The sequence below is a fragment of the Teleopsis dalmanni genome, chromosome 2, assembly GCF_002237135.1.
Source record: "Teleopsis dalmanni isolate 2A chromosome 2, ASM223713v2, whole genome shotgun sequence".
Lineage (NCBI taxonomy): Eukaryota > Metazoa > Arthropoda > Insecta > Diptera > Diopsidae > Teleopsis > Teleopsis dalmanni.
This window is the reverse complement of record NC_051847.1, coordinates 72,522,272-72,531,135: the sequence shown is the minus strand read 5'-3', so window position 1 is coordinate 72,531,135 and position 8,864 is coordinate 72,522,272. Positions and strand designations below refer to the sequence as shown.

The window sequence follows — 8,864 nt, the reverse complement described above, 5'->3', positions numbered from 1 at the left end:
ATCCTAGACCAATATAATATTGTTTGTTACTTGACTGGATTAGTTTAAAAATTCATTCCGCTTAAGAAGATATAGGTTCTTAAGTTTACGTCTAATTATAAAATTTGAATGTATTTAGAGAAGAAGTGGATTTTTAATTATCCACTCATCTAATTTTTATATATTTTTAATATATGTTGAAGACTTTAACCAAAATTGGAGTAATAGATTTGAGAATACTGAAATCTCACAAAAAGTGGAAGAAGGTCTTTATTCTTTATAGATAGTCAAATATAACTCGAAAAATTTAAATAAAGATGTTTATTGTTTTTTAATGAATTCACGCACATGTTTTATGAAATCTGCGATGATCACGAAATTCAAGTGCTCATCATATTAATATATTTTATAGATCGGTTTTGAATCGCGTGATCTTTGAGATAAAATTGACAATCCTCTCCATAAACTTAGTTCATAAATTTAAAGTTTCAGTTTTAGTTTTATAAAATTTTAACCAAAGCTTATTATTGGTTTTTTGTTTGATGTTCATTTTTGTAACACAAAAATATTGTTTCTCCAGATGCAGAAATTTCATTATTTCATACAATTATCGTAATATTTTGACAAAACATTTATGGGATCTACTCTACTAAAGCAAGTAATTACTAATATATATCTGTACTGCAAACATCCATTCTTATATAGTTGTGCTTTATTCGAAAACGTCTTATAGATTTAATGTTTTTAAAATTGGCTGAGTAATACCACAGAATAATTAATTAATTTAAGTCTGAACAGATTTTATTTAAATTTTAATTTGTTATTTTTTTACCAACAATATACTATATAAATATGGTATACGATTAATTAGTTGAGTTTGAAACTCTATTTAATTAATTAATTAGAATTTGTTAATAAAACTTTCACAGCAAATTAACAAAACTCCACAAAAATGTGTCTTTTATTCAAGTACGGCTTTGGGTCAGTGCGTTAAGGAGTGCTGACTCTGAGCTTTAAATTTGACAGGGCACGAATTTGATTCCTGGTACTTGCAGTCTCAAAAAATTATTAACGAAAATCTAAATATAAAAATTATTTCCAAGACCACTGATGATGGGTATTTGGCAATACTCGAAACAGCTGTATGGTTAGCCAAAAAATCAATCAATTAAAATAACATAAAAAAGAATTTTTATTGTTGTAGTTCACTACTTAAAAAACCATTTTAAGTTTTCTGCGAATAGATAAAAAAAATATTTTTCTCTGTATTGAAAATTATTATTTGTAGTGATATTTTGGAAGTTATTGAGCAAATTATAATTATAATTCTTATATGCACTTTACAATATTAAGTGCTTATTTAGTGCAATATTTCGCTAAAATCCGCAAAACTCTTAATAGAAATATTAATAAGTTTTATTTAAGTATAGTTATTTGAAATGACACAATATTTTATATATTTTTAGAAAATCCAAGATGAAATATACGACACCGTATCAAAAATAACTCTAACGCGGTCATTAATTGAAGGTATTATACCAGTGTTCATTTGTTTATTTATTGGACCTTGGACAGATAAATATGGGCGACGTCCAATATTGATAGCTACATTTTCGGGTAAGGAACACAGATACCATAAAATTACGAATTTTAAATAATTTAATAAATTTTTAATAATTTCAGGTCATTTTCTAGCTTATGTGTTGCTTAGCATTTTAGCCGGCATTGCCTCAAGCAACAATTTCAGTCCTTGGATCTATCTAGTATATTTAATACCACTCATACTAAGTGGTGGTACTTGTCTGCTTATAACCGTCGTTTATTGTTACATATCTGATAAAGTGGATAAACCGGAAAGGCCAAGACGGTAGGGGAAGTCAATTTATAATTTCCTATATATAACATAACTTGTGTTTTACAGTTTTATTTTAAATTTGGCATTACAAAATGCTGGTGTTGGCGTTGGTGTTTCAATAAGTTATGATGTTTATGCAGGTACTAGTGTGGTTGGTACATTTTGTATATCCATGGCCATCATAGGTGTAGCACTGCTATATATAATATTCTTCACCTCTGAGAGCTTAAAGCCAGAATTAAAACAAGAAAGTGTAAGTACTCAGACAATGTTATATCATTGGAAAATTTAGATCTAGATCTAGACTTAAATTATTTTATTTAAATTAATATATAGTGTAATATTATACTACTCGTATTATATTTAATAATTAAAATTTTCAATCTGTTTTTAGTCGAAACTACGAAAACTTTTCAGTCTAGATTCTATACTAGAACTTGTGCATACTTGTTGCATTCGACGTCCAAGTTTTGGTCGTTTTGTTATATGGATGTCTGTAACTTCTTTGACCTTAGTTACATTTATAACCGGTATGTTAGCTTATATATAATTTTTTTCTCATATACTAAGCGATTTAAAATTATTTTCAGAGGGAGAGTCAGATGTTACATATCTGTGGTTAACTACAAAATTTTATTTTAGTGTAGCCGATTATAGTTTTTACATTTCAATGCAAAAGTTGGTACAAATTGTCGGAAGTATTGTGGTTATGATTGCTTTAAAAAGGGTAACTATCCAACAAAGAATTTTTATTCATTTAAAATTTGAGAACTATTCATTTTTATGCCATTATTTAAAAATAAACTTGTATATTTAAATACAATTTATTGTTATTGTTACAAATTATAATAATATAATAATTATATATAATATTCTTTATATCCGGGCTCGAAACCCAGTAAATTTATTTAAATTTTATCTTCGAATAAAAAGATTTACTGTTTTAATTGAATAAATTTTTAAGTCCAATAATTAAAATTTATTCAAATTAATTCTTATAAATTTAATAATAATTTAAAAAATAAATTTATTATTATTATTATGGTAATACAATTTTATATTTTTTATAATAATTTATTTTATTTATTTTTATATGCATATATAATACCTATTAAAATAAATATAATATGATTATTAAATATATTTTTTATATTAAATTAAATTTAATTTTTATATTTTATTTTATTTATTTAGCTCTTTAATATAACACTCACTTTACTCACAATCGTCTCTATCATCTCCTGCGCATTAAATAGTCTTGTATGTGCTCTGGCTCAAAAATCGTGGGAAGTATATTTAGGACTGGCACTGGGATGTATGGGACGTATTTTAACTTCTATGTTGCGTGCCATAATATCTTTTGTAGTAACGCCAACCGAGTTTGGTAAATTCCACAATCATAATGAATATTAATTTTTAATATTAGAATATTAATTGATAAATTTTATTGTTTTTTTCTAAATTTAGGTAAAATATTTACTTTGGCCACATCAATGGATACATTTTTTCCCACAGCTGCTAACCCAATGTATCATGCTATATTTGAAGCAACATCCACTTATCACGCAGGTGTTTACAACTTTGTCAGCTTTGGTTTCTATTTAATATGTACTGGTTTAGTTAGGTATGTACATAATATATATATACACTTTAAAATATATTTTCTATATTTCTTTCAATTCTTTTTCAGTTTAATGTATTACGTGCAAAAATCACATGGACATTCGATATTTTGAAAACTTTTTGGGTCTTCGACCCGTTAAATCAATGGATTAAATAAAGCAACAATATATAGATGTATGAAATTCACCCATTCCTGAAGAATTGGTTGAATTTAAATAAAATATTGCAAAGATCTGCAGATTGTTGAAGTAACAATAATGAAGTTTCAGTATGATATATAATAATTAATTGTAAAATTAATTATCTCGACATTTACTTCAATGCAGACACCAAATACTAGCAATAATTTGTGCATATGTTAAGAATATTTTAAATATACCTGGAAGCTTTTTAAGAACAATGCAAATAAATACATATCAAATTATTATACCAAAATATTTATATTTGCTATTTTAATCAATTACTATATCTTAAGAAGTCTTTCTCAATGTGGAGTGAACGCCCCAGAGAAAACCATTTTACTATTAAGAAGGATAATTTATACATAAATTTATAAAGATAATCTATATATAATGATAAATCTATATAACTTCATATTGTTCACTTTGAATGAACAGTAACGAAATCTTTCCGTTTACGAATTCGATTAAAAATCTTAAAAGTACTTTTTATAAAAAACAGTTCTCCATCAAAAGAAAGTTGGATATTATCTTTTACATTCGCCCAGAAGTTGTTTAGTTTATTTTTATTGGAGAAGCAAATAAAAAGTACATTCGTTATTTCTTCGAAAAGGATTAAATATACTACTGAACTTCTTACTTTTCAGAATGGTCCTTGTATATTTTACTTAGGGTTGATATAGCAATTTTTAAAAGTCTTAAGAGCGGAGTACTATAAAATAGATTAAAAAACACTGGTTTAAAGGGTATATATTTTGAAAACCAATACAATTTAATACAATTTATACAAATGTATTGGTATCAAATGATTTATTAACTACTTGATTTTCCATATAAATGTAGATGTCTAAATATGATATTATCTACATCCACTTATAATAAAAATCATCAATGGATGTATACGACCTATATAGGTGAGGTTTTCACAATGTAAAGATACACACCTTTTTTTGCAATCAATATTAAACATCTTTCTGAATAACAAGTAAGGGCAGTGCTTAAAGTAGATAAAATGTTGCCGAGATAAAATCCTTTACTAGCTGCGACCCAAAATGAAATCAAAAATTCTTGTCCATTTGTTAATCTTGCTTTAAGTTAATCAACTTTAATTTTCTCTTTAAGTAGAGTAGTTACAACTTAAGACAATCCTAAGTAAATTGTCATACTTAGAATATATTGAATATTTTTGATTCAACTTTTTTGTACTTCTATATATAGTTTTAAAAATTTAGAAAATTTATAAAAATTAATAGGTATATATATATAAACATATAAATAAATTTATAAAAATTAATATATTTTTGATTAAATAAAATTATTTGAAAATATATTAACTAATATTTAAAATTTATACAATTAAATTTTAAATGGAAAATTAGTTTTTATTTAAAATTTTATTTTTTTTTTAAAAATTTTATTTTTTATTTAATTAATAAATATTATATTAATATTATATATTATTATTATGTTATTATATTTTATTAAATATAAATATATGTATTATATATACAAATTATAATATATAGAGGATATTTCATTTCGCAAAAAAAAATTTTTTTTGTCGCGTCTTATGACATAAAGAAACTATTTATAAGTTGGAAGGGTTCAAACAATAATTAAGAAACAACAATAAAAAATTTTTAATTAATTTATTGAAATTTGGATAACCATATAATGCTGTTTCGAGTATTGCCAAGTACTCATCATGAGTGATTTTAGGAAGTATTCGAAATTTTTTTTAAATTAGTTTATAGTCCGTATATAATTTCATGAACTGCAAGTGCCAAGCTTAGAACTCGTGCCTTTCAATTTTTTTTATTGAAAACAGTATAAACATAAGATACATCATTACTTGGGCATATCTGAGCAACCAACTGTTTATATTGAAAAAATAAGATATATAATTATGTTTGCACCACCAGCTCAAAGGTTTACTGTAGCCTTCTTAAATCACTTATAATTAATTATATTATTAATTATTAAGCAACTTATTACTTTCTTCATTTATGTGCTTCATGATTTCCTTATTTTAGTAAAGATAGTTGGTACATTGAGGTCACAAAGTTTTCTGTTTTGAAATCTCTATATGACTTCTAGGTTTGTTTTGTGCCATACATCCAGACGGGTTTCAGAATTTGATTATATATTATGAAGTTATAGTGAGTTGACAGAAACCCATTTAAAGTTTCTTTATTTAGTTCCTAACTCGTCCTCTTGTATTTAAATGTGCTGTTTTCATTTAAGATTGACATCCAGGGTTATTCCAAATTAGTTTGCAGTATTTGAATATCGTATTTGGTTGCAAAATGCATAGATCGCTAGGCATGATATGGTTTTAGTAGTGAAGTTTATGTTCACTTTAGTGTTGATTCCGCAGTATTTTAGTAAGAATTTCAGTATCTTCTGCAACTATGTCAACATTTGTACTAATAGATGAAAAATATTGTGTTACGGAACTCATGATTTAATAAATCTAAACTCAAAAGTCTATTATGTTAAACTTTCAAGCGATGTTTGACATGGAAAAATAAATTGGACAAATATTTTTCTAAGATTTTCCAAATGTTAAATGAGGGAATATGTCTTATTTTTTGAACTAGTTCTATATGACCAACCTTATAAAAAACCTGTCCTACGTCTAGAAAAATAACAGACAATCAATTATTGAGTGTTTTACTCGGCAACTAAATTAATTTGATGGAATTAAAACTTTCAATAAAAAGTTTTAAACTTTACGGCAGAGATCTTTTAAACACTTTTGATATAGTGGGTAACAAGCATATCGTAGTATAGTATAGTCAGTATAATGAAGCTTCATTGAAAGGCTTAACAAGCTTAAATTTATTTTTGTATGCATTCGAAAATGATTGTGCTATAAAGTTACTTTTTTTAGAAAATTTTGATGAAATTTTATATAGATATAGTGATTTATATGATGTTTTTTTTGCTAGAGCTACCCTGTATTCCGGTAAAAATCGAAAATGGCGCAGCCCCATCTATACAAATTTTATGTATCCCAGACCAATAAATTACCACTTTCCTTAGTTAAAGCACTTTGAAACGAAACACCCTGTATTCAATTAGTACTAATTTTAATATCTTTATCAGACATACTTTTAAATTTATTATATAGAAAGCTTTTAATTTCTAGTATATTATTGTTTATTTAGTATATCTTATTGTTCTCATACATTTTTATATTTAATTAAACTAGTTTGGTAAATATCATACCACTAATTCCATAATATGAATGGCTTAACATACCTATAATCTTTTTGTTAAAAAGTTTCTTACCTTTAGTTTGTCTAAAATGACTTTCTTAAATAATATATTTTTTTATAATAATAATAACGAAGGCAACCACGTTCTATCCATATAGCATTAATAGCATTATTATTGTTTGTTCCCAAGCGAAATTGTAGACCAACTGTTTTAGGAGTTCCCTTGGTCAGTGGTGAGTAATTATTTTAACCAAATATAATGTTTGCTACAAAAAGTAAATAAATCGCTTTTAAGCCATTTGTAGTATAGATAGCAGAAAACAGTAGACCAGCCTATAAGTCCATACGACATGCAAAATTTATCTGTGATACTATCGGCGCCTTAAAGAAGTTCTTTATAATTTTCGCTATAAATAATCATAATTTGTCATTATTAGCATTAATATAGCAATGATAGCGTCTAAGCTAAAGAAATATCACAATAACTACAATATGAATCATAGACCGGTAAAACGATATGACTGGGAACAGTATTTAAAATTTTGACTTTTTATTAAGAAATTCAGTATATCTTCGATAATTGCAATGTGAGGTCGCGAATGGTATAATATTGTAACGACACGATTAATTATTAAAAAAAATTTTAAATAATAAAAATAAGAAATTAAATAATTAAAACACTCAAAAATTAAAAAAAAAAAGGATTTGAAAATAAAATTAATACTAAAGAAAATAAAATGCATACTGAAGAACATAACGAATTTACCAGTGAACCCATTAAGTGTTCGAAAATTAATCCTAACGATACGAGTATTGAAATTCCTCTTAAGATTTCAAGTGATCTCAGTACAGAAAGCAGTGGTTCAATAATATCAGAAATAATAACAGAAACCGATACTCGTAGTATAACGCCGGAAGTGCCATGGTGGCGTAAAAAAATTTTTATTTTAGAAATACCAATATTTTTATTATTTGTTGGTATATATCTCTCAGGTAATATCGAGAGAGGTTTTCCAAGTTTTGATATGCAATAAAATGTGTATAATTATAACAATATTATAATTATATATAAGTGTTCTATAAATAATGTATAACTGTATATATTTCAGAATCAGTGTTTAATATCGAAATCAATTACCAGACGTGTCTTACCATTTTTAATTACAACAAAAGTCAATGCCAGACATTATTAAATGTAAGGAACCAAACTATAAAAAATCAGGTAATAACCATTTAAAAATATAAGATACAAATAATTGCGAAACTTGTGAAATACTTTATCAATTAAAAAATATATTTAATTCTAGAGCTTTGAAAATAAAATACAGTCGTATGTATCGAACTTTATGTTGGTACGTTCGGTGGTACAATGTCTTGCGCCGGCATTTCTAATTGGACCGTGGACGGATAAATTCGGACGTCGGCCAATACTCTTACTAAGTTTTATTGGTAAATAAAAATAAAATGTTTGTCATGTTTTTATATAATTATTAATAAGTAAATTTAATAGGTTACTTTTTGGCTTATCTTTTGCTAACTATTTTGGCAAGTGTTTCAAATACTAGAAATATTAATCCATGGATCTATTTAGTTTATGCGATACCATTAGCTTTATGCGGCGGTAATACTGTACTAACAACTGTTGTATATAGTTATTTATCTGATGTAGTGTCAGAAGATAAAAGACCATTACGGTAAGTGTAAAATACAGACATATTTTTTTAATTATGCTTATTATATTGGAATTAGTTCATTAATATTATATATTATTACATATTAATATTATTAATATACTTGTGTTATTATGTTTAAAAAAATAAAAATACTGTGAAAACTCTGTTAAGTAGACGCTCTCATAAATGGATATCTCACTAATCTGTGCAATATTGCTAGTTCCCAGTTGTCATCAGAGTTATTTAGACGTGCTCGTAAACTCGAAACACTCAGTAAATGATAATGTATATATATATTTGTTTTTTCAAAAGTATTCAGTCTCAATTTTTGTGG

The 8,864-nt window shown here is 25.7% G+C and overlaps 1 protein-coding gene across 1 annotated transcript in view; it reads right to left on the bottom strand.

The window, feature by feature from the left end:
- Positions 1–8,864, bottom strand: part of LOC119684777 (proton-coupled folate transporter-like) — a 91,551-nt gene that overhangs the window by 30,359 nt on the left and 52,328 nt on the right. The gene's annotated exons all lie outside the window — the stretch shown is intronic.